This window comes from Pseudonaja textilis, chromosome 1 (genome assembly GCF_049901715.1).
Source record: "Pseudonaja textilis isolate UNSWEBS1 chromosome 1, rPseTex1.2, whole genome shotgun sequence".
NCBI classification, from domain to species: domain Eukaryota; kingdom Metazoa; phylum Chordata; class Lepidosauria; order Squamata; family Elapidae; genus Pseudonaja; species Pseudonaja textilis.
Window position 1 is genome coordinate 108,824,824 of NC_141990.1, and position 24,603 is coordinate 108,849,426.

At 36.9% G+C, this 24,603-nt stretch overlaps 1 pseudogene; it reads right to left on the reverse strand.

The window, feature by feature from the left end:
- Positions 1–13,461, reverse strand: part of LOC148127753 (uncharacterized) — a 109,544-nt pseudogene extending 96,083 nt beyond the window's left edge.
- Positions 13,462–24,603: the final 11,142 nt, after the last annotated feature.

The following is a 24,603-nucleotide window of genomic DNA, read 5'->3' on the forward strand; positions in this document are numbered from 1 at the left end:
TATGCATAATTTTGCAACACATTAGCATTATTTACACTTTACTTTGTCCCAAGAACTTATCTCACCATAGTAATAATATCCAACCAGTAAGGAACTACCAATGGATATGACCAAATCAGCTGCAACTTCAAGCACATTTTATCTTCAACAAAAGGACACTATTGAAGATTTTTAAAATGTCCATTGAATCCAATCAACTTGAAACAAGATTGTTTGTTCAACAACCATGTTTATTTAATAGTTATTTAATTTATTTTAAGATCTGAAATCATGGGTTTTGTAAAACAGTAAACTCCAGTTCTCAGTTCCAAGTATCTTTTCTTTTCCAAGTATTTATTCTGTTAATTATTAAAATTGTTGCTAACTATAATTATATGTTTGGCGTATGAAGAAAATGTATCTAATGCATGTATAAGCCACAGGGATTTCAGAGGCAGCCAAAGCATCTGAACCCCCCCAAAAATCCAGATGTTTCTGTGTCACAGAGAGGCTAGTGCAGTAGTAACAAGCACATCTGTTTCCTAGACTACTAGACCACAATTTCGACCACAATACTCACATCAGTTATCTGTGGCATACAGATTCTAAAAATCCTCAAAACTTTCTGGGTGATAACTGCCTCTCCTCTAATTTTACTCTGGAGCCCTGCTAATGCCAAGCACAAAAATCAAATAAGTATATCTCCAAGATGGAAACCAGTATTGTTTCTAACCAGGCCTTGATTAGAGAAATCTGATTCCTTCACAATCAAGTCATGGATATTTTACATACCAACCCACCATTTCATAGCCAAAACTGGAGTACAGGGCCACCAAAGATCTAACAGCTTCAGGGATAAATGCAGGAATGGATATTTTACATACCAACGCAGCATTTCATAGCCATAACTGGCATCCAGGGCCACCAAAGATCTAACAGCTTCAGGGATAAAAGCAAAAGGCTGGCCATCAGGAGCAATTTCACCCATCAAACTCACTGATCCTGAAGGCAGCTGTCTCTCTGCCTATCACCACACTGACGGTCACCTCTATCGTCTCCATTTCCGCCTTCATCCTTTCAGGCCAAATTCTGCAGCTGCACTGCATACATGGCAACAATGAGTACAAATAGGATAAATTTTCTAGCCTGGACTTATTTTTAACAATATTACCATGTTATTAATATTTTATTAATTATATCTTTCTTATTTCCTTGTGTGCAACTATTAATTTGAATTGATTTGACAGTCATGTATGTGCAGTCATAATAACTAATAAGCATCCTACTATTTTTAGAAAGGAGCGTAGATTTTTCTCAATCATTGAAAAATCATTAATACAACAATATATCCTGAAAAATTACTGGGTTTTGATTGTTATTCTTCCTGAATTGCAGTGTTTTGATGTCTTTTTTTTTTTTTTTTGGTCACCTATAGATTTTTAAATAAGGAATGGGTACATGTTTTCCAGCAGAAACTGTGGGTATTTCTGTTTTTGTTTTTTGTTTTGGTCTACCTTTTTAGTTTCTAAAAGCAAGAGCACTTAGACTGATATATCACTTTACAGTGCTTCACAGACCTCTCTAAGCATTTTATACAGTCAGCATATTGCCCCTAAAATCTGGATCCTCATTTTACCTTAAATGAATAGAAGGATAAATCAACCTTAATGCTTAAATCAGATAGCTTGATCCTTTAATAATTCTTTGCCTTTTCCATGATCTATCAATTGAATAGCAATGCCTCTTAGTAAAACATTTAATACCATTTCAGAGCAAAACTACACTATCTTTTATGTTTAATTATAGCATTATTTAGAAAAGATTTTGCTATATGTCATGTAGCACTGGAATACCAAAGACAGTTTTAATATAGTCTCATAAAATCATGAAATGTAAACATGGGAAAGGACCCTTGAAACCATCAGACTAACCCTTTATGAGTACATGAATTCCTGAGAGAAACCCAGCTAATTTGTTTAAAAATCTCCATCAAAGAAAAGTTCACCATCTCCTGTGACAGTTTGTTCCTCTGTTAAACAGCTCTTACACTTTTTTTTAATGTTCAGACAAAATCTATTTCTTTATCATTTAAATCTATTGTTTCTTGTCCTACTTTCTGAAACAATTCGGCTCCAGCATCTTTATAGCAGCTCTTCATATAATGGAAGATGGTGATCCCTGCAGTTTTCTTTTCTCGAGGCCAAACATCCAAAGCTTCTATCCAGTTCTCAGGAGAGGCTCTTTATCATCTTAATTGCCATTCTCTGGACACGTTCCCAGTTTATCAAAGTTCTTTCTAAAGTGTGGCACTGAGAACTGAATACAGTGTTCTAACTATGCTCTGATCACAGCAGTGTAGAAAGCAATGATGGCTTTATTTGATTGAGATGGCATACAGGATTGTTTTGTTGTTGTTGTTGTTGTTTTGAGGCTGCTTGGATTTGTTTGCTTTTTCCACTGCATCACACTGTTGGTAAATGGTCAGTTCATCTAGACACTCAGATTCTTTCCTCATGTGGTACTGTCCAATAGGATTTTCCCTTCCTATACTGATCCCTTCATTTTCTTTCCTAAATAAGGGATTTCTCTCTGTTGTCTGTATCCCTGGAGAAATTTGCCTTACTGGTTTCTATCCACTATTCCATTTGTCAGCATACCTTCATGATTTTGCATCATTCATATTTATAATCCTCATCTAGGTTGATTATAAATATATCGAACAGTTCAGGTCCCAAAATATGGTTCCCTGGTAGCCCATTCAACATTTTCTTTCTGCTTGAAGTAAAGCCATTCACATACTCATCATTGCATGCAGTGTTCAACCAGCTATATCTAATGGTAGCATAATCAAGTTTACACATTTGCTGTCCTCTCCCTTAGGATACCACAGAGAGTCCAATGAATGTTTTGCTGAAATTAAGCACACTATGAAATCCACTTTTATGTGGTCAGCTAAACTGGACACTCAATCAAAAGAGACAATCAGGTTGGCATGGAATGATTTCTTGATAAATCCATGCTGCTTCTTACCAAACTATGCATTATTTTTTAAATGCTCAGAAACTTCCTGCTTAAAAATTTGTTCCAGAGTTCTGCTCATCACTGAAGTCAAACTGAATGATTTACACTAATCTAGGCCCTCTTCTAATTGAGGGAGGGAGTCAACATTTGCCCGTTTCCAATCCTCTAGCACTACATCATCTTCGTAATTTCTCAAGCACCATCAAAGGAACTCTGAAATGACATCATCAAGCTCCTTCAAGACTTTTGAATGCATTAGTCTTGTCAAGATCTCATATATTTTATTGTGATTATTTTATAGTCTCTTCTGAAGATTACTCAATAAATGCTAATGAATTAGGGTCAATTCAAGCTTTAGCCTGATGGCTAAGAATATACAAATATTGCTATTTTGTATGTGTTTGTGCATTTGTGTGTGGTTCCTAATACAACTCTTTTGTTGTCTTTAATTTTCTATCTTTAATCTGCCATTGAAAGTAGTGATAATTGTGATATTGTAGGTTTTCGCAGCAGGATGCTTTTGCCACAATAATTTCATTCTGAACTGAAGGAGCTTCTTGGATGAGAAGTGAAATGTCTTCAATGAAAAAACAAAGTCCTGTTGCCTTTTGAAAAAAAGCATCTTTGGGACAACCATGACCTGGATGATTGAGAATCTCCATAGACATTTAACCACAATGATGACGTTCTTTTCACTGTACATCCTCTATGTGCTTGGGGAGAGAAGCATTATGGGGAAATGGGAAGAAGCAAGAATTAGATGCACTCATGTTATTAAGATATGGAAAATCGAGCCAAGCATTCTTACCTGGATTGTTAAAAAGACTACAGGTAGTCCTTGATTTGCAACAGTTTATTTAGTAATTGTTCAAAGTTACAATAACATTGAAAAATGTGACCTATGCCTATTTTTCACATTTACGACCATTGTAGCATCCCTATGGTCATGTGATTAAAATTCAGATGCTTGGCAACTGGCTTATATTTATGATGTTTGCAGTGTCCCTGGATCATGTGATCAACTTTTGTGATCTCCAGACAAGCAGTCAAAGGGTAAGCCAGATTCTTAACAACCAGGTTACTAACTTAACAAATGCAATGATTCATTTAGCAACTGTGGCAAGAAAGGTTGTAAAGTGGGGGGGAACCTCCCTTGACAAATGTCTCACTTAGCAACATAAACTTGTGATTGTAAATTGAGGACTACCTGTAGTTGCTGCCTAGAAAGATTAAGATCCAGTTTGATGGTTATATAAGTAGTGGAGCTTTGCAGTTTTTTAAAAGGGATTCTGCAATTGATCTAAAGCATCTAGAAAGATTAAGGATTAAGATCAGGTTCACTGATAAACTTTCCTGAGGTCAGGTTACCAGAGACAAGCCCCAAAGAGCAGAAGTGTAATATTATTACACTTTTCATTGTGTTGTTTTTAACTCAGTTTATGGAAGCTACATGCTGCTCAGAGACATTCACAACTAGGAACCCTAACCCTATAAGTCAAGTAAAATAAATTATTAATAATAAATGCACATCCCATTTGGCAAAATATGTTAATAAACAACAGCTAAACTAAAGTAGTGTAGTCTCAACTACATAGCCATTGAAAATCAGAAGTACTTTTTAAAATAAGGAATGGGAATGGCAGCATGCAGCAAAGTTCTGATATTTACAATGATTTTTCCCTTTGGGGAATTAATTTAAACCAGAATTTCTTGTGCTATTAATATATTTTAAAAGGCGTATTTTGCTCAAAGTAAACCTACCAAATTCAGTAAATTTATAGTGACTCAAAGCTCTATATCTCCAAAGTTGCATGTTCTTACAATGTGTTTCTTTAATTTAGTGAGCTTTAAAGTATAAGAGAATGTTTAGAGAAAATTGGAATTCACTTCCTAACAAACATTTAGTCTGGATGTATTAATTTCAGCCAGTAACCAGTATTATAAAGAGAGGCAAAGAGAATTATAAAAAAACAACTGTACAAACAGGAAAAAAAAGTAAATGTTGCAGCAGAACAGACAACTAAGATCAAAATTCTTGAATAAAATTTGTAGGTGAATCTAATAGGAAAGGAATATTACAAAATAATTTGACAATACAGAACATAATATTTTTTGTAAAATAATGGAACAATATAGACTTATAAAGTATAGACAATATATCTTATAAAATTTAAACATCTGGAATATTAACCATAGATAATCAAAATCATTATTAATATATTAAGAGAAAAGTTATTACTAAGGCAACATAAATTTTGTTAGACTGACCTTGAGTATATGACAACAGAAGAAAGATGATCATTCTTTAGGAATTGTTATAAAAAGGATAATGGAACAGCATATGAAGGATAGATTCAAATGAACTCTCATCACAAGGACAGATTCAACTAGCCACAGAAAAATTATCACATTTCCTATGTAGAAGTGCTGAGAGAAGGCTCTTGAATATGGCCTTTAAAAAGAACCTAATTGTGATGGGAAGATTAATGAATCAATTTAGGAATATGAATTCTCCCATTCTATAATTAGTGTCCAGAAGCCACTCTCTAAAGGCTCTCTAAACCTGAGTAAATTTTTTAAAAAAACCTATAAGATCTTAAAAGAAGGCCACAAGAACATTTTTTTAGAATTTCTTGTGATCATGAAGATCAAAATTTATTAGGTTGGATGTATGGAATCACTCCACCTGATTCCATACATCCAATATTTAATCATAAATAGCCAAACTCTCTTTAGGTCAGTCTCAAGCCTCAAGATCATATTTGATATTCATTTTGTGATGTGGAATAGACCTCTGATAATCTTAATTTGCATGACATTCATTGAACTACTATTTGCATAGGGACCTAGCTGGGAATTATACAGAGCTGAGCTAGAGATTTAGCTTGAGTAGTTTTAAAGCAACAGGGATTCTGTCCTCACTTTAGTGTGAAAGAAATTTACAATGTTTAAAGCACTTTTTCAAATTTGTAAGACCAGAGTCAATGTGCCCATTCCATAACCCTAAACTCACTCGCAAAGAGCAACACCAACCATAAGAACCTTGCCCAGACCTAACCTTACAGCAACATGTACAATCCCATGAACTATGCTCTGAGTTCAAAAGACTCCATGAACAAGGAAATACTAACCTATACGTTGATTACCACACAGAATGTATCAAAAGCAAGACCTTCAACTTACATCCCAATAACCATCACCCCAACATCCAACATTAGGCATGCACATCCCTTACTTCCTCCAGACCCACTATTACATATCTAAAATGTAAACTACTCAACACAAGAAGCCTCACAAACAAAATGCATGAATTCCTCATCTTATTAAACACAGCCACATTCAACATTATATTTGTCTGTGAGACATGGTTAAATGCATCTTTTCCAGACTCCATTACCACAGTCAGAGAATATCATGTTTATCGGTCAGATTGCGAAATCCATAGAGGAGGTGGAGTTGCTATCTTCTACAAAAAAATCCCTAAATCTAAAAAAGATTCAAATTACACAGGAACTTGTTCTTCCAGAGATCATCACCTGTGAACTGTCCTCAAATACCACAATCCACGTCTTACTATGCTACATAGCCCCTGATTATGACATAGTTCATGCAAACAAGCTAACTTCACTGCTAACTTGGGCTGCCTCTTGCCCACAGCCTCTTATTTTCCTTGGTGACCTCAATCTACCTCTTATAATTTGGAGCCTAAATAAACGTACATTTGAATCCACACTTGCAACCCTTTACAATGCCATTACTACACTGGGACTGGATCAATTCATAACTAACAACACTAGATTCAACAACTGCCTTGACCTCATCTTCTGCAACAGCTCAAACTTAATATATGGCCTACAAGTAGAAGAACCCTTTTCAAACAGTGACCACAGTATGATCGACTTTTGTCTAAATTTACACCCTTACAAAGAGCAACATAATGATGGATCCCCAAAATACAACTTCAAAAAAGCCAACTATGATCTCATAGATGCTGACCTATCATCTCTTGATTGGCACATTCTGTTCTCTAGCTGTAATACAACAGAAGACCATTATAATGCATTCTTGTTTGAACTTGAAAGAGTCATTACACTGTATGTACTATTAGTAAACCCCCAAAACAAAAACAAAAACCAAATTACCCATAACAATAAGGAAACTTCAATGAAAAAAAAAAAGATAGCTATGGTGTAAAAACAAAACTAGCTATGTAGCAAATTTTAAAAACCAATACAACACCTTATGCTGACAGATAAAGGCAGAATGCCCAAATTACTTTATGCTGACAGATAAAGGCAGAATGCCCAAAGCAAAGCTCCTATGTACAAAATCCACCCTCACCTTCTACAATTTTGTAAACACAAAACTTAAAGACTCAAGAACCATTCCATCCCAAACAGGTTGGGAACTTCTGGTTTGAGCTTCTTTGATGACAGACCGAAACCTCATCTCTGTGAGGCTTCGATCTGTGCTTGCCGCTGGAGCACCCCGAGCTGGCTGGTTTCGGGGCTAAGCCACCCTGTAGAGGTGGTGAAGAATGGGGAGACTGCCTGCAGGGTTGAGGGGAGCCACATCTCTTCTCCCCAGCTGGCCATTACTCCCTTTCCCGAAGGCGGTTGTAGCGGTGGTCAGAAATGGCCACCACAAAGAAGAACTTGACTGGAAAAGAATGTGCAGTAGGAAGATAAGAAGAGAAAGTTTTGGTTCACTGGGTCAAACAGCAAAAGCAACAAATAAAGTATACTGGAATTAAAACTATTTAAAAAAAAAACAATAACATTGTTCCCTAAGAAGATTTTTAAGCTGCGAAGGAGAGAGAAAGGGGAAAAGATTTGGGGGTTTTTTTCTCCTTTTCCTATACTGACAGCTAAGAGACTTAAGCAAGAAATTGGAAAAAAAATCCACTTTGACATTAATAGGCATTTAATGCTGAAAATAAAAAGTCAAAGGGATAATAAAGATTTCTGGATAATTAAACACTTTTGAAAACAGGAAAGGAGAGAAAAAGAATAAAAGGGCAGGATCTGGAAGGGAGGAGACTGCCTGGAATTAAAAAGAACTTACAGCAAAATCTCAACAAGACTTCCAAAAGATACATTCTAACTGAAATATCACAACAAAAACCCCAGGAAGAGAAAGTGGAAAAAGAAATAAGAAGATATAACTCGGGACTATTTGGATTACTTGATGATTTCTGGATTTTTGGTTATTGTATTTGAATGACTAAAATCAATTGGGTGGTTGTTTAAAACTGTTTAAAATGGCTCCACTTTTAGAAGAACTGAAATGGAACTTAAAAAGTACAAAGAAGATGCACAAGAAGGGAGAGGTTCTTTTGGCTTTGTATTTCAGTTTTTAGAAATGGAGATTTGGAATTATGAGAAACAACAAGAAATGCCTGCAGAACAAGAAGATTGCGACAAAGAAGAAACCATCTTTAATGAACAAGTAATCTTCGGTGGGGGGAAAAAAGGAAAGGGTGGAAAGAGAATGGAAAGTTTAAGATTGGGAAAAACAACTCCAAAAAAAAAAATTAGAGTGAAAAATAAGTATAAAATCAGAAAGTAACAGAAGAGGGAAATGCAGAAGAGAGAATTAGAAGTAGAGAGACAAGGGGGTAAAACGGGAAGGGAGAAGATGAGAGGGAAGAAAGAAAGGAAAAGAAGTTATAAAGGACAGAAACAAAATATAGAGAAACAGGGCGTATTTAGAGATAATGGGTGAAAATTTAATGGAAAAAGGGATTCTGCAAAGGTACATAAGATAGTATTGTTATATTAGAAACAGAAATAATTTTAGAAAATATGAAACAATGTATGATTAAAATGTCTGATAAAATAACTATCGTAATTCAGTGGAATGCTTGTCAATAAATAAATATAACAAAAAGGAATATTTAATGATTTATAAAACATATGTGAAGAGAAATAAGGGAAAAATTAATTATGGAGATTATATGTGTTTTAAGAAAGTATGATATTTAATTGAAAAGAAGTGTTAAAGATGTTAAGATTTTAATGATTATTAATGATAGAACTGAATTGGAATGGAATAAGGGTTTATAATTACATATATTTATAATTTTTTTAAAAGAATATAGTGTGTATTATAAGAATGTATCAAGCAGAATTCGATTGGAAGTTATGTATTATGTATTATATTGAAGGTCATAACCTTAAGGTATATATTGAAGTTTAAATAAGAGTTGAATGGATGTGATTAAAAGATATAAAGGTGTCATACTCCAATTAGTAACCACAGGAGAAAATTTGTTTAATGAGAAAAGATAATATGAAATTGAAACAGAACAGACAAAAGTATAAATATAATGATTTGAATTGAGATGAGATAATCAAAATAAAATTGAGAAAATTAAAAGAGGGAAAAAACTATATAGAAAATGTAGAATAGTATAAGATATGGAATAGAACACAAAAAGGAGCATGAAATTGAGTTTTGTGTCTGTATAAAGAAGTTCAACCCGGGATCATGCTATTTTCAAAAAAGATGTTTTACTTGTATCTTGTATATGTGAAAACCCAAATAAAACTTTATTGAAAAAAAAAAAAGAACCATTCCATCCCTAAAAGGACCAAATGGGAAAGACTGCAACAATGAAGCTGTTAAGGCCAACCTCTTTAACACATTCTTCAGTCTTCGTAAACATCAATGGCTCATGCCCCACATTTCCTAGTCATACCACAACTAACTGTAATGATCTGCTACATATTGACTTTACAGAAGATAACATAGAAAAGGCACCACATAACCTAAAACCATCCCTATCTATTGGCCCTGATGGATTATGTGCATACTTCTTAAGAAAGCTCTCCTCTGCTATAGGAACCCCTAGGCATTATATATGAGATATCATTCAGAACCAGCTCCTTAACGAACCTGTAGTCCTTAGCTACGGTCATCCTATCTTCAAAAAAGGTGACCCCAGCCTGGTTGAAAACTACAGATCAATCTCACTGTGTTGTGTCATGTGCAAAGTCATGGAATCAATCATTAACCAATTCATCACCTTCCACTTAGAGACAAACAACCTACTCTACAAAAAACAATTTGGTTTCAGGAAAAAATTGTCCTGCAATTTTCAATTCCTCCACTGCAAAAACATATGGACTACTCTACTTGACCAGGGTAAAGCTATAGATGCAATTTACATAGATTTTTGCAAAGCCTTTGATTCAGTGGTACATGACAAACTACTGTTAAAACTAAACTCTTACGGCATTTCCAGATCCCTTCATAAGTGGATTACTGCATTCCTGTCAAACAGGCAACAAATAGTAAAAATAGGGAGCGCTATATCAAACCCTGCCTGCCCCAGTTAACAGCAGTGTCCCCCAAGGTAGGTTCTAGGACCCACACTCTTTATACTCTATGTAAATGACCTTTGCGATCACCTTATAAGCAACTGCGGATGACGTAAAGCTATTCAACACCACCAACAATGCTACTGTCCTTCAAAGTGACCTTGATTATGTACCTGAATGATCAAACAATTGGCAACTCCAAATCTCGACCAAGAAATGCTCTGTCCTACACATTGGTAAAAAATATCTGTACACCAAATACAAACTAGGTGGATATGACCTCATTGATGATCCTCACTCCATCAAGAACCTTGGAATATATCAAATGACCTAAGTGCCAGAGCTCACTGTAACAGCATTGCCAAAAAGGAATTAAGAGTTGTAAATTTAATCTTACGAAGCTTCTCCCCCAGAAATATTGAATAGCTAACTAGAGCATAAAAACATTTGCTTGACCAATACAGACTCAAATACAGCTCATCAGTCTGGAATCCACACTGTATATTGGACATTAATACAATTGAGCAAGTCCAGAAGTATTTCACGAGAAGAGTACTATACTCCTCTGCTCAGAATACCCTATATCACCAGGCTTGAAATTTTGGGCTTGGACAACCTTGAACTATGCTACCTACAGTTGGACTTAAGCGTAGCACACAAAATTATCTGCTACAATGTCCTACCAGTCAATGACTACTTCAGCTTCAACCACAACAATACAAGAGCACACAACAGATACAAACTCAATGTAAACCATTCCAAACTTGTTTGCAGAAAGTACAACTTCAGCAACAGAGTGGTGAATGCCTGGAATGCACTACCTGACTCTGTTGTTACATCCTGTAACTCCCACGCCTTTAACCTCAAACTATCCACTATTGACCTCACCCCATTCCTAAGAGGTCTGTAAGGGGTGTGCATAAGCGCACCATCATGTCTACCATCCCTGTCCTATTGTTCCCATTTATTCGTACCTATTTCCTGTATTCTTACTCATGTTTATACTTATCCCTATTATCTTGTAAGCAATTGACAAATCAAATCAAATAAATAAAAATTTAAAAAATAAATAAATATGTCTTGAAAGATCACAACTAAGTATTTAAAATTCCCAGCTGCTCAATCACCTTGCCTTCTATTATCTGTTATAATTTTCATTATTTTGTCTTTTAAGTCATATTTTATTCTTATCTTTTTCCAAATATTCCTTTCAAAAATCATTTCAAAGAAAATGAGAAGCAAACATTTGGAAGAAAGTTTTTTTTAAAAAAAGAAAAAACAAGCCCAAACACAAAATATTTGGTGACAGTGGGTGACCTACCTCTAATTCTGCTAGCTTTCTTGCTTTCTTGCTTGCTTGATTTATTTATTTTAAAAGTGACTGCAGCTACTGAGGAATGGACAAGGATGTACATACAATCTGCTTAAAATGCATGAAAATGGAGAATACTGTTGCACTTTAATGTAGCTGTAACATATATTCAACAGAGTATTTCAGAGGCTTGATTCAAATTACTTGGATGAGATTGAAGTTCAATTGCCCTTGTAAAGTAAGACAAACACAGAATCCTTTCTTCTTAGCATCCTAAAAAGACATATGTGAATAGCAAAGGAGATACACAAAGGCAATGAGGTAGAAGAGAAGATAAATAAGCTGCAGCTGAATTTTCAGGTAATAAAAGTTCTTAGTTTGTGTTGGAGATGGTCTCAAGAATCTCTTTTGCTACTTTAAGGGGGAATTTTTTTTTTTTTGAAGAGTTGTCATTGGGAACTGGTGTTGACCTTCTGGCTGTGTGTGCAAAAAGACCTAGTTATTTGAACAATTCACAATCCTGTACACTTAGCTTGATTGTGCAATAGAGTTGCTTATTGTTTCCAAATGCCAGAATAGCCACCTCACATTTTAGAGCCTTCTGTCATCAATTTTTCAAACAAATTCTCCCTGAAATAATAGCAATAGCATTTAGACATATACCACTTCATAGGGTTTTACAGCCCTCTCTGGGTTGTTTGTACAATATCAACATATTACCCCCAACAGTCTAGGTCCTCATTTTATTGACCTAAGAAGGATGAAAGACTGAGTCAACCGTGAGCCCCATTCAGCATCAAACTCCAGGCTGTAGTCAGAATTTGCCTGCATTACTGCATTTTAACCACTATGCCACCAGGGTTCCTAATATTTGTAGTCTGATCTCCTGCTATTTGAAAAGTCCTTAAAACTTGTCCTTTTTTTTCTTGATCATTTATGAAGCTAAAACTACAAGTATTTTTCTTAGATGCAGTTCCTGAAAGTGATACAAAGATTGTGCTTGGATTATTTATTTATTTATTTATTGAAATGGTTTAAATGATTTATTGAAATCATTTAAATGGTTATCTAATATAATGATTCTAGACAGCCCACAATACCCATTAAAACAAAAGTACAAGTTATATAATGTTGCAATTTTGTCTGCCAATCCATCTGTCTATCCACACATACAGTACCTCTTTATACTATCTGTTTTTATTTTTGCTTGTTTATATCATGAATGGGTATAAGTCCATGCTAAATTAAAATACAACTGATGCCACCATGATATTGGTGGAGATTAGATAGTGGCAGGTTTGGTTTCCTTTAATTTGGGTCTTGGAGATTTGATTCCAGACCCAGAAATTTGAAAAGTGAGTAATCTCAAAATCACATAGGTAGTATTCATTCATAACATATGATTCAATGTGTAATTGTATGTTAATTCAGGCAACATGGTGCTCTTCAATCATTTTGAAGTAGGTTTCTTATGAAGTGCAGGCAGCATGGAAAAATGATTAATATATATACATATATCCTGTATATATAAAGAATAGGGCTGGGAAACTCTTGAAAATATCACTTTTTTTTCCAATATGTATTGGAGTGCAGTATCACTTTAAAGTGTCTTCATGAAGCATCTTGGAGTTCCACTCCTAACTGGAGAATTGCTGTATGCTTTGTTCATTAACACATGTGCAGAAGTCTCTTTTGTTGAATATCCATTAAAGGAAACTCAACCATGCCATAATGCTTCAAGGAAATGGAAACACTCACCTTTTCAGAGTCTTTCAAGCCATCAGTTAATACGTCTTGACAAGGCAAAGCACTGAAGCAATTGACCATGATCTGCACAGACCTAATAAAGGCAAGTCATTTCAGATCAAAGCAAAAATTTGAACTGATAATTTACTTATTCATTCGTGAAACAGGTTATGCATCCATTTATGATGCCTTGTTCTATAGAGCCATAGTACCCAAAAACATTAAATAATACACAACTCTCTCACAAGCTTCTCAATGAAACATATAGAAACATTTAGACAACAACAAAAAAGAAAATGTCAGTGAAAAGAAATCCCGTCTCACATTAACAACTCTCACATTTGAGGCTTACATGTGTGACTCTGTCTTATGAATGGTTTGTCTTTCTTTTGGCCCAGGGTCTCCAACCTTGGCAACTTTAAGACCTGTGGACTTCAATTTCCAGAATTCCTCAGTCAGCAAAGCTGGCTGAGGAATTCTGGGAATTGAAATCCACAAGTCTTAAAGTTGCCAAGGTTGGAGACCCCTGCTGTGGGCTATAAAAAACAGACCATGTTAAAAATGCAAAATTCAGCTACATGACAGCCAAGTATCATTTTGGGCTACCATGAATAAACACAGCTAACACTGGAAGCTTCCCAAATGTCATTCACCTATCCCACTTCTTCAAACATGAACGTTCTCCTCAGGAAGACCAAAATCCTGCTTGATGTTCTCAAGCCACATCACTTTCATGTCTCAGAGCTTCTGTATGATAATGATCAAATGTCAAATGCAAATTAAAAAATGGATCAGCATGACAACATAAAAAAAAACCTCTTAACAGGCACGGAGCATAATATTCTCTCTAAATGTTAATGAAATGGTGGTAATTACTCAGCTACCAAAACAACCCAGGAGCCAGAGTTCACAGCTGTAGCCCATTACTTGCAAATGACTGGCACAAGAGTTGTATCAGTACAGAGACAGAGTTGTCCAATGACATTTCTGGAATACACATTGCCTTGAACCAAGAGGCAATGGATATTAAAAGGAAAGAGTTAATTTATGGGTGGTACCTCCTCTAGAAGAGCTGTTTTTATCTCTATAACATCTAATAAAGTTATTTCTCCTCACCCAAAGAACTGACTAGAAGAAAATGCAGTGCCATAGATGAATGTTCAGTGCATTCTTGTCCCATTATGGAGGCAATCTTACCTGCCCTTGTTTGCCAGTATAAATCAATTGAACTCCATTCCCTTGAATTCATTGGGTTAGCAATAAGTATTAATGCATACACACACATCCCAAGTTTTATATTTGTCACTATCAAAAGTGATGTCATTGTGGCATAAATCTATATGGGGAGTGGGACTTATTTTGTTGAGCAGCATTCAAAAAGAAAAGCCAGACACCAGAAATAAGTCGGTCTTTCAGATCCAAGTTAGGAAATGGTGGGGGGAATCTGCAAGCACCATACAGGTAGCAAAAAAATGATGTCTGTGTTAAGGAGATGCATTGGCACCTTGATTCTTTGATCTGCGAGCAGTGACGTGTTTACAAGATTTTTTTTTCACCGTTCCAGTTAAACAAAATTGTCTCCTAGAATAAAATCCTCTAATTTGAACTAAACGCTTCTTCAAGTACATAGGTATCATGCTGTCAATTGCATTTTGCCCCAGACGGAATATGGGAGGAGTTAAAACCGGTATATCAGAATGTTGCACTTGAACATCGGCGTGCACTTCTCAAATCATTTTTCGATGCCGGTTACTGTGATTGTGTGTCAGCAGAGCAGCACCGGGGCTGAATGTGGACTTGGCAAATCCATTTATACCATTTTCCGTTGAAGATAACTCAAGCCAAAGCCGGACCTTTATTTTTTGTGGAGGGTTGCTATTCTTCTGATTCATTCAAATGCAGGACTAAGCGGTGTCAAGCTGCCATGCTCTGTTGCACTGGAGATGTCAGGAGAAGTAAGGAAGTCTTAAGGAAACTGGATTCCTGAACTGTGAAGAAGAGCAGAAGTAACCACAGGACTTCATTAAAAATGATTTATTTTGGCTTTAAGCAAATCTCCTTCAAGGAACTGGTACATCATTTCCTGTAAGATTTAGATCATCCCTAATATGTTTATTTCTGTTACTAGCCCATAGGGTAAATGTTTATGTTCTTCCTGTTGGTTGGTTATTTTGTTTGTTGCTTGAATGCTTAAAAAGTGCCAAAGAACTTCTGTCATTTTATTGCTTGATGCTGTAATTGTTTAGTCATCACAGATTATTATCTTGTCATGAATGGTGCTTTTATAAAATACTTTGGAAAGCAGCAGATACTTTTCTAAATCTGCTCTTCAAGTGATCATTTTTTGTTATCATAGTGTCCCCGTTTTGTTGTTAGAATTAAGTGAACATAAGCCTACTGAAATAAATTTGCTCATTCAGGGATCAAAAGGCTCCCAGTTGTTTCTAATGAAGTCTGTGATAGTTTTCATCCACCTTTTAATCTCTCAGACCATTTCTTGATGGCATTAAAGTTGTCTAATAAAGCCAAATATAAGAAAAGATAATTGTACAATTAAGATAACCAAACAAGGTTTCACATTGTTGTGGTTCAGATTTCTGATTCAGTGCTGTTTTGTAAGCAGCCCAGAGTTATATATTTTAGGTGCTGAAGCTATATAAATTGGAATAAGTTAAAAAATTCAAGAATTGCCTACCAAAATTTTCCCATACCAGCTCAGTAAACACCCCTTCAGTCCATCCCCTATGCATGCACACTTGAATATATATAACTAGGATTTTGATTATTATGATCCAGATTGCTTCTTTGTTATATTAGTTCCCAAGATACTTACAGTAATTAGTAGAGGGGAAAGGAAAAGAAAGGAAAGCATCCTTGCTTTCAGGAAACAATTTAAAGTTCTATTGTTCCAATAAATTTCAGCATTATTTAGGTGACTATCATATATGGATATTATTATTTTTCCTGTATTATATTTTAAAACATTTCATGTTGTTCAGAGTCCATATGGTTTGGCTCAACCCTTATAAATATTGCTCAACCCTTATAAATATTGCTCAATGAATGTCAGATCAGAATTCAGAGTAAGTTATGATATTGGTAGCCATTTCATGAGGTGCAATTTTATTCATTCATTCACTAATATCTTTTTTTCAAATCTTAGTATCTTAAAGACCCAGATTGTTGGGGCAATATGCTGATTCTATAAACTGCTTGGAGAATGCTGTAAAGCACTATAAAGTAAGATATAAGTCTAAGTGCTGTTGCTATTCTATTATCTCATATATTGTCTCCTAAACACATGAGTACCCTACCCAGAATTACACAATCACTTTTCCACTTGCCCCAGTCATTCCATTCTATGCTGTTGTTCCCTGCTGGTTAAATGTATAGTATAAATAGCATTTCTCCTTTAAGAATACTTTCCACTTGCTTATAAATGTCACTCAATTTCCACTAGTCCAAATCCCATGTCACTTTAAGAACAGAGCCAACATCCCCACTATGTTGGAGAAAGAGCTCACGTTAATACTAATGGCCTGTTGCAATGAACGAGCATTAGTAGAGAGCAAAAACTTATAATCTCTATATTTCTGTCATTCCTGCTTTTCTTTCTTTTCCAAGGGAAATACTGCTGCAGTTTCCAGCAGCATTAGCCATTATTTTCCACACTCTGCAAAAACAATTTATTTTTAAAATGCTATAATTATATTACAGCTGTCTTTATGGCAGCATCTGTAAGTAAATGAGAGGATGTTTCCTTGGATGAGTGAACAGGCTCTTTAGTTTTATTTAATCGGGACTAGTCCTCTGGGATAATCAAATTTAATTTTATCTTTCCTTTCACCGTTAATTCGTATTCTACATCTTTAGGTCAAAAAAATACAAGGTTCTGTCACTGGAAACATTGTAATCATTCTTCTAGCATTGCAAATAAATTTCTATATGCTTAAATGGCTCCCTGGTGTAAAAAGACATGATTATGCAGATTCTGTATGTCTAGCTATGAATACCGATGTGCATCTCTTGGGGACATAATGATGTGTGAATGTGACTCACTTGCACATTTTTGGTACATGTATTACTTTAGAATTCACAGTTTTTAGATGGGGAGAACATTCCAGTCAAAATAGGTAAACCTAAAACATTGGCCAGAAGCTCTCTTTGCATAATATATCACTGTCCTATACATTATCTTACAATTTTTAAAAGTATTAGAATTGGCAGGTTGAATCTATTATGGTCAAACAAATGTTCATGTTTTCTCACAATTTCTTACTGTACTTTCTTCAGAATGCTAAGTAAAATACTTACTCTGTTGACTATGATTTTTATAGAGATTGATGACTCAGTTTATTCAGTTTCTCATTTCTCAATTCTAAGTTTGTTAAAGACTGTTATGTATCATTGCTCTGAAAATGTGGCAAAGGCCATGTTCATTCCCCTTTTTGCCTTTACTAAAGTAAGCCTTCTTATACACTTTTCTTAATCTTTGTTCTATTTCCAAATGATTTTCTATAATATATGTGTGTGCATATTTACTCAATATGTATTTGTGTGCATTATGAAGTACAAATGACAGCTTACATTTCTTAAATATGTGGATTTCTGTGCATAAAAATGTCTTAAAATCATGTACAGGCTCAGACACTGGGTGAATTTGATAAACCTATAGAAAATGTGTATTTAAAAAGACCTTCAACCGGGGTGGGATTCAAATTTTTTAACAACCGGTTCTGTGGGCATGGCTTAGGTGGTGGGTGTGGCTTGGTGATCATGTGACTGGGTGGACATGGCTCAGTGGTCATGTTATTGGCTGGGTGTGACCAACTCAATATCACTTACATCGAGGCACACATCTTTTCACCTGGCCAGAAAACAGAATGTTTCCTTCCTGCCTTCCTTACAGGATTAGGCCAATAATTTCTTCTAACAACCAGTTCTCCCAACTGCTTAGAATGTTAACAACTGGTACTAACGAATAGGTGCGAACTGGTAGAATCCCACCCCTGCTTTCAACCTTCTTTAGAAATGAATGAACTTATTTAAAAAAAACCTTCAACCTTCTTCAAAAATTAATGAATTTGTGTGACTTTAGGAAAGTTTTCTATAAACTTGTTGATTTATTGACAATTATTCAATACATTACTTTAAAATAAAGTTGAAAACTGAAATTTCATGTAAAATCATTCGTCTAGAAAGTACAGAAAATTAAATACTTTACTAGTGCTACCGTTTATTTAATATTCCATCTTTTCTTCTAAAAATCAGCAACATCATATCTACAAAGACATCTGATTGAATCATGTTTGTTGTCATCTTTCAAAGGGTAGAAAAGGGGAGGGGTCTGTCAAGGTGGATTGAGTGACCAGTAACAGGAAACATAAACTGAAGGCCCGATCTTACCAATTGTCTTTAGGAGAAATAGGTGAGATAATTTCGTGTGTGTGTGTGTGTGTGTGTGTGTGTGTGTGTGTTGTGTGTGTGTGTTGTGTGTGTGTGTGTGTGTGTGTTTCCATGCCCTGTTCTTTCTATTCGATGAAGACAGTTCTCATTCTTCTGCTTTACCCTTGTCCTATCATTCCCATCTGTAGGTAAGTAATAAAGCAAGAACAATATGGATCAATGACATTTGCAGTCAGTTTTAGTAGAAGCAAAGTAGAAAAGGGGGAGGGTTGCACTCAAGTCTTGATGTGTCCTCATGGGTTCTACCTCTCAGATGTATAGCCCTGGTGGACCAGTAATTTGATACATTCCAAATTAGCTCACAATGCTTTGTTACTTTCACAAATGCTAACACTTTCCCATCATTAACCACCGTCAGAACTCTCTTTTGAAAACTAAAAATGTATCCAAGTGAGCCTTGGAGAACAAGTTTAAATAATAATGCAAATAGTAATAATGTAAACGTATGGCAGAATATTTGAAATATTTAGAGTGCCTTAATTTGCATTTTCCATGCATTTAGGTTGCTTTTGCAACGGCACAAGCAATTGTTTGGAAGTGGTTGTGTATTATGCAATAAAACCAAAATTATTCTTGAAATAGCTTCTCATTGCAGAATCTTCTTAAAGAAGGTGGTAATGACTTGGAACTCATATGCTAAATTAAACAATAGCTGTACAGTCATTTTTCATAGAGGTCTATAAAAAAAAAGATTGAGTTAGGCAAAGATAGTCTTTCCTATCCCCAACTAATTCTATGTTTCAGAAAACTACAGTAACAATACATGTTTACATATTTACCCTAAAATATAATTAACATGAGGGAAAGATAGCATGATAAATATCTATTGCAACTCAATGCATCCTTTCCTGACTATGTTTCTATGGATATTACAGTTGATTGATTATGTTCTTCTTTCAAGAAACTAGAAGCTGTATTAGATTAGACAATAACTGCAAAACACATGTTTCACTACAACTAATGAAAAGGGACAGAAAAATCCAGTCATCCTGTTGGAATATCAAGATTTCAATCATCCTGCTAACAAGAGACAGCAAGATCAAAATCAAGAAAGAATAACTGGGTCAGCTGTCAGAAGTCCAATTCAGAGAAAGGCATTTTTGTGAAAATCTAAACTAAATCTCTCTCTCTCTCTCTCTCTCTCTCTCTCTCTCTCTCTCTCTCCCTCCCTCCCTCCCTCCCTCCCTCCCTTCCTCCCTCCCCCTTCTCTTTCTCTCCTTTGCTGTTCCAGATTTTTCAGTATTCTCTCCATTCTAAGGGAGAAGTTCATCTAGATCCTAAAACACCATAGCTTTAGTATTTAAGTGAGTAACAGATACTCTCTCCAACAGTCCTTCCAATATGCTAGTTTTCCACACCTTTGTAATCTGTGGTGGTGCCAATATTTAATAAAGGAGAAAAATAGATGGGATTATTTTCTTTAAATAAGAAGAGTTGAGCTATATGAATTAAGAAACAGATAAAAAAGGACTCCGTTGATAGTATAAGAAGGATAACTGAATGTGTGCATTCATCTAATGCATTGCAATGATGCACAGACAAGTAACAAAGTCAGCTGTAGTCTGAGTATGGAAAAGATTTTGGAAACTTGATAAAATTTAGCATTTTTAGCCCTTTTGAAACTTTATTCCAAGTAACTGTTACCCGAGGAAGATAACATGCATTATGCCACCATTTTACATAGCTAAAATCTAATCTATCCAATTTTATTTCCATTTTCCTAAAATGTCTTATTAGGATGGGGTTATAGATAGGAAGAAGGATAAAGAAAAAGATAGGAAGACACATCACTCATTGGCTGTGTTGCAACTTCCTGGGGTTTTGTGGTATAACCTCCTGAGTTCCGTGATGTGATATCCTGAGTGGATGGCTGTGATGTAATGTTCCAGGTTTTGGTTTGGCTCCAAGTTTGAGGCCTGAATATGTGTTCATGGCGTGTGTCCGTTTGCTTAGTTTGGGGGTCGGAGGGTGTGGCAGCTGCTGATGCAGCCGTGGTCTGGTTTCTGGATGGTGGATGTCTCTTGTCTATGGGATGGGTTTAGGTTTGAGTCTGGTGAGGGAGAATGGTAGTGGTGTTATGTGTTGTTTTGGGTCCGGTGTTGGTTTTCGTGGCTGGAACCCATTTGTTGATGGCAGATGTCTGGTAGGTGGGAGGCATCATCCTGTTTATTCATGTTATGGGGGTGTTTCTCTATTTCGATGGCTTCTCTGATTATTCTCTTGTTGAAGTGTTCAGTATTGGAGATTAATTGGATTCCCTCAAAATTGATTTCATGTCCTGTGGCTTTAAGGTGCTGGAAAAGGGAGGAAATATTTTCCTCTTTTCTGACTGCGTTCTTGTGTTCTGCGATGCGTGCATTTATTCTCCTGTTGGTTTGTCCAATGTATGTGGCTGGGCAATTGTTGCATGGTATTTCATAAACTCCTTGGTTTTCTAGCTGGATCTTGTCTTTGGGGTTTCTTAGCATGTTGGCTATTTTTTTGCTCAGTGGCAAAGGTTGTCCTGATATTGTGTTTGTGGAGAATTTTGCTGATTTTATCTGTGTGCCTTTGATGTAGGGGAGGAGGGCCGGCCACAGGTCATAGCATCGACTTCAATGGCATCAAAACCCTAGCTCCTATAGAAAACCCGAGCTACAGAATCATCAGAGAAGCCATAGAAATTGGTAAAAGACCTAATAGTATGAATAGAAGAGATGACTCCACCAGACTATCAATCATCTGGAAGCCTGCTCTCACAAACAAAAAAATCTCTACCACAATCCAGGCACCTGGACACAAACAGAACGCCCCTAATACCTCCAGGCCAAACACACCCCGGCCAGCTACCCAAATAAAAACTAGCTTCCTAATAAATAATTATCGGCCATTCACAAGAAACCAAGCTTCACTAAGAAACCCCAATGAACAAAACACAATGTTGCCAACCAATCAAGAACACAGCAACTCAAGGACCAATAAAAACAGACCTAGACTCCCAGCCAATGAGGATGAGGAAAAAACCATTCAAATAAAGCAGAAATCCAGCACCAAATTCAAACAAAAAACAGCTGCCAAGCCTGACACACAAGATTAAAAAGAACCCAATACACAAGCCTGAGGATGGCAGATGAGATTCTGCCAAAACGTCGCTATAATAAAAGCACAAATATTCAAACGTGGGAAAATACCTGAAGAAACCTAAATACCATACTTATAAATATATATACTGTATATACATATACATACACACACACACATACATACATGATACACACACACACACACACACACACTTATTTAATTATAACAAAAATGTAAATGCTTAATGATAACAGATAACAGATGACAGATAATCAGAGTTGGAAGGGACCTTGTAGCTCATCTGGTCCAACTCTCCCACCAAGCGGGAGACCCTTTCTGACAAATGGCAGTCCAATCGCTTCTTGAAAGTCTCAAGTGATGATGCTCCCACAACTTCCGAGGGCAAGTTGTTCCATTGCTTGATTGTTCTCACTGTCAGAAAGTTTCTCCTTATTTCCAGGTTAAATCTCTCCTTGTTCAGTTTCTGTTCAGGACTACTCGTTGAGTATGGTTTGCCAGCCAGTTGTGAGTCTATCTAGTGGTGGTGCTATCTATTCCACTTTTTTCTAGCTTACTAAGAAGTAGGTTGTGGTCTACTTTGTCGAATGCCTTGCTGAAATCTAAATATATTATGTCCACAGTATTTTGCTGGTCTACTAATTTAGTCACTGTGTTGAAGGATGAAATAGGATTGGTTTGGCATGATCTGTTCTTAACAAACCCGTGCTGACTGCTAATTATTACTTTACTTGTTTCTAGATGTTGGCAGATCTGGTTTTTTTTATTATCTTTTCCAGTATTTTCCTGGGTATTGATGTTAGGCTGATTGGTCTATAGTTTCCTGGGTCTGTTTTTTTTTTTTTTTTCCTTTTTTGAAGATGGGAACCACATCAGCTCTTTTCCAGTCCTCTGGTAGTTCCCCGGTGCTCCAGGATTTTTGAAAGATATGGTGCAGTGGTTCTGAGATGACCTCTGCCAGCTCCTTTAAAACTCTGGGATGTAATCCATCAGGCCCCAATGATTTGTTTTCATCAAAATCAGACAGGTGTTCTCTTACAATTTTTTTGCTTATTTTAACTTTTATTTCTGGTCTGTCTTTTACAGTTATGTTTTTGGTGGGTTGAACTATAGTTTCTTTTTGTGTGAAGACGGATGCAAAGAATGAGTTAAGCAGTTCTGCTTTCTCTCTGTTGTGTGTTACTTCCTTGCCATCTTCTCTCTTTAGTGGACCAACTGTTTCCTTGATTTTTTTTTCTTGTTATTTATATGTTGGAAGAAACTTTTTTTATTATCTTTGACTTTTGTTGCAAGTCTTTGTTCATTCTGAGCCTTTGCTATCCTGACTTCATCTTTGCAGATTCTGGCTATCTGCTGATATTCTGCCTTAACAAAATAAAACATTCCAGGCTGGAAGCCTCCCCCCACCTGGCACCTTCCAAAGAGACAGAAGAGCGGGCAGGGTGTGTATGTGTGTGTCTGAGCTGAGGGGCCTCGGGGCAACTGCCACTGGGAGAAGCAGAGGCAGAAAGGGGGCTTTGCTTTCCTTGGGGGGCAGTGCCCCTTGGCTGCCACTCCAGGGGCTTCTCAGCAGGCATCTGCCTGCAGAAGGACTGTTGCTCTTGGTGATTAATTGGGGTTGGGGAGGGGGAGAAAGTGGGGGCTCCTTTCAGATCCCGGGTGGAGGATTGAGAGGCTCAGATCTGCAGCCGAGGAAAAGCTGGGGAGGGCTTCCAGCATCACCTGGAGATAGGCAAGGAAAGGTGTCCCTGGGGGCACTTCACTCTCTTTAGCACCTCACTGCCAAACCCAGCCACAGCCAGTGATTATTTGGGAGTGAGGGGGGAAGAAAAATCATCTCTCGCATTACCAGGGACGAAAAGGAGACGAAACAAAGCTCACTCTTTCACTGAGACCTACAAAATGCCACTCTACCATGTTCCAGGAGTTCTTCAAACTCATCAAATGCTCCCACTTGCAGTTCCCTTGTCTCCTGGCTCAGGTCCCTGAGATGCACACTCCCACACATGGTGGCAGCGGCAACAACAATTCCCTCCCCCAGCACCCGCTGTCAGCACTCCCCATTAGTTTTCTAGCTTTGAATTGCTCCTGGCTCTCTCTCTTTCCTCCCCCCCCCATGTGCAGGCAGAAAAGGAAAGGGAGATGGAGCCATGCACAGCATCTCCCCTTTTCCAGCCCTTGCTGCCTCTCCCAACATTGAAGCCTTGGAAACGCAGGCAAAGCCACCACAGAGGTAGCGTCCTGAGTTGCTTGCTTCTCCACTACTGCCTTCTCCTCCTCCAGCACCATCTCCTTCTCTGGGTAGGGTGATTCTTAACTAACCGAGCATGCTAAGGCAACTCAGAACACTACTGCTGTGATGGCTTTGCCTGCGTTTCTGAGGCTTTGATGTTGGGAAAGGCAGCAAAGGCTGGAAAAGTGGAGAGCTGTGCATGGCTCCATCTCCCTTTCCTTTCCTGCCTGCATGTGGGTGTGGGGGAGGAAAGAGAGAGAGCCGGGAGCAATTCAAAGCTAGAGAACTAATGGGGAAGAGCTGACAGCGGGCACTGGGGGAGGGGACTGCTGTTGTCACCGCAGCCAGGTGTAGGAGCTGGTTAGCACGTGTATCTCAGGGGCTTGACTCCAGGGTCCCTCGGAGAGCCGGGAGGCACAAGAACTGTGCAGCCCAGATTAATT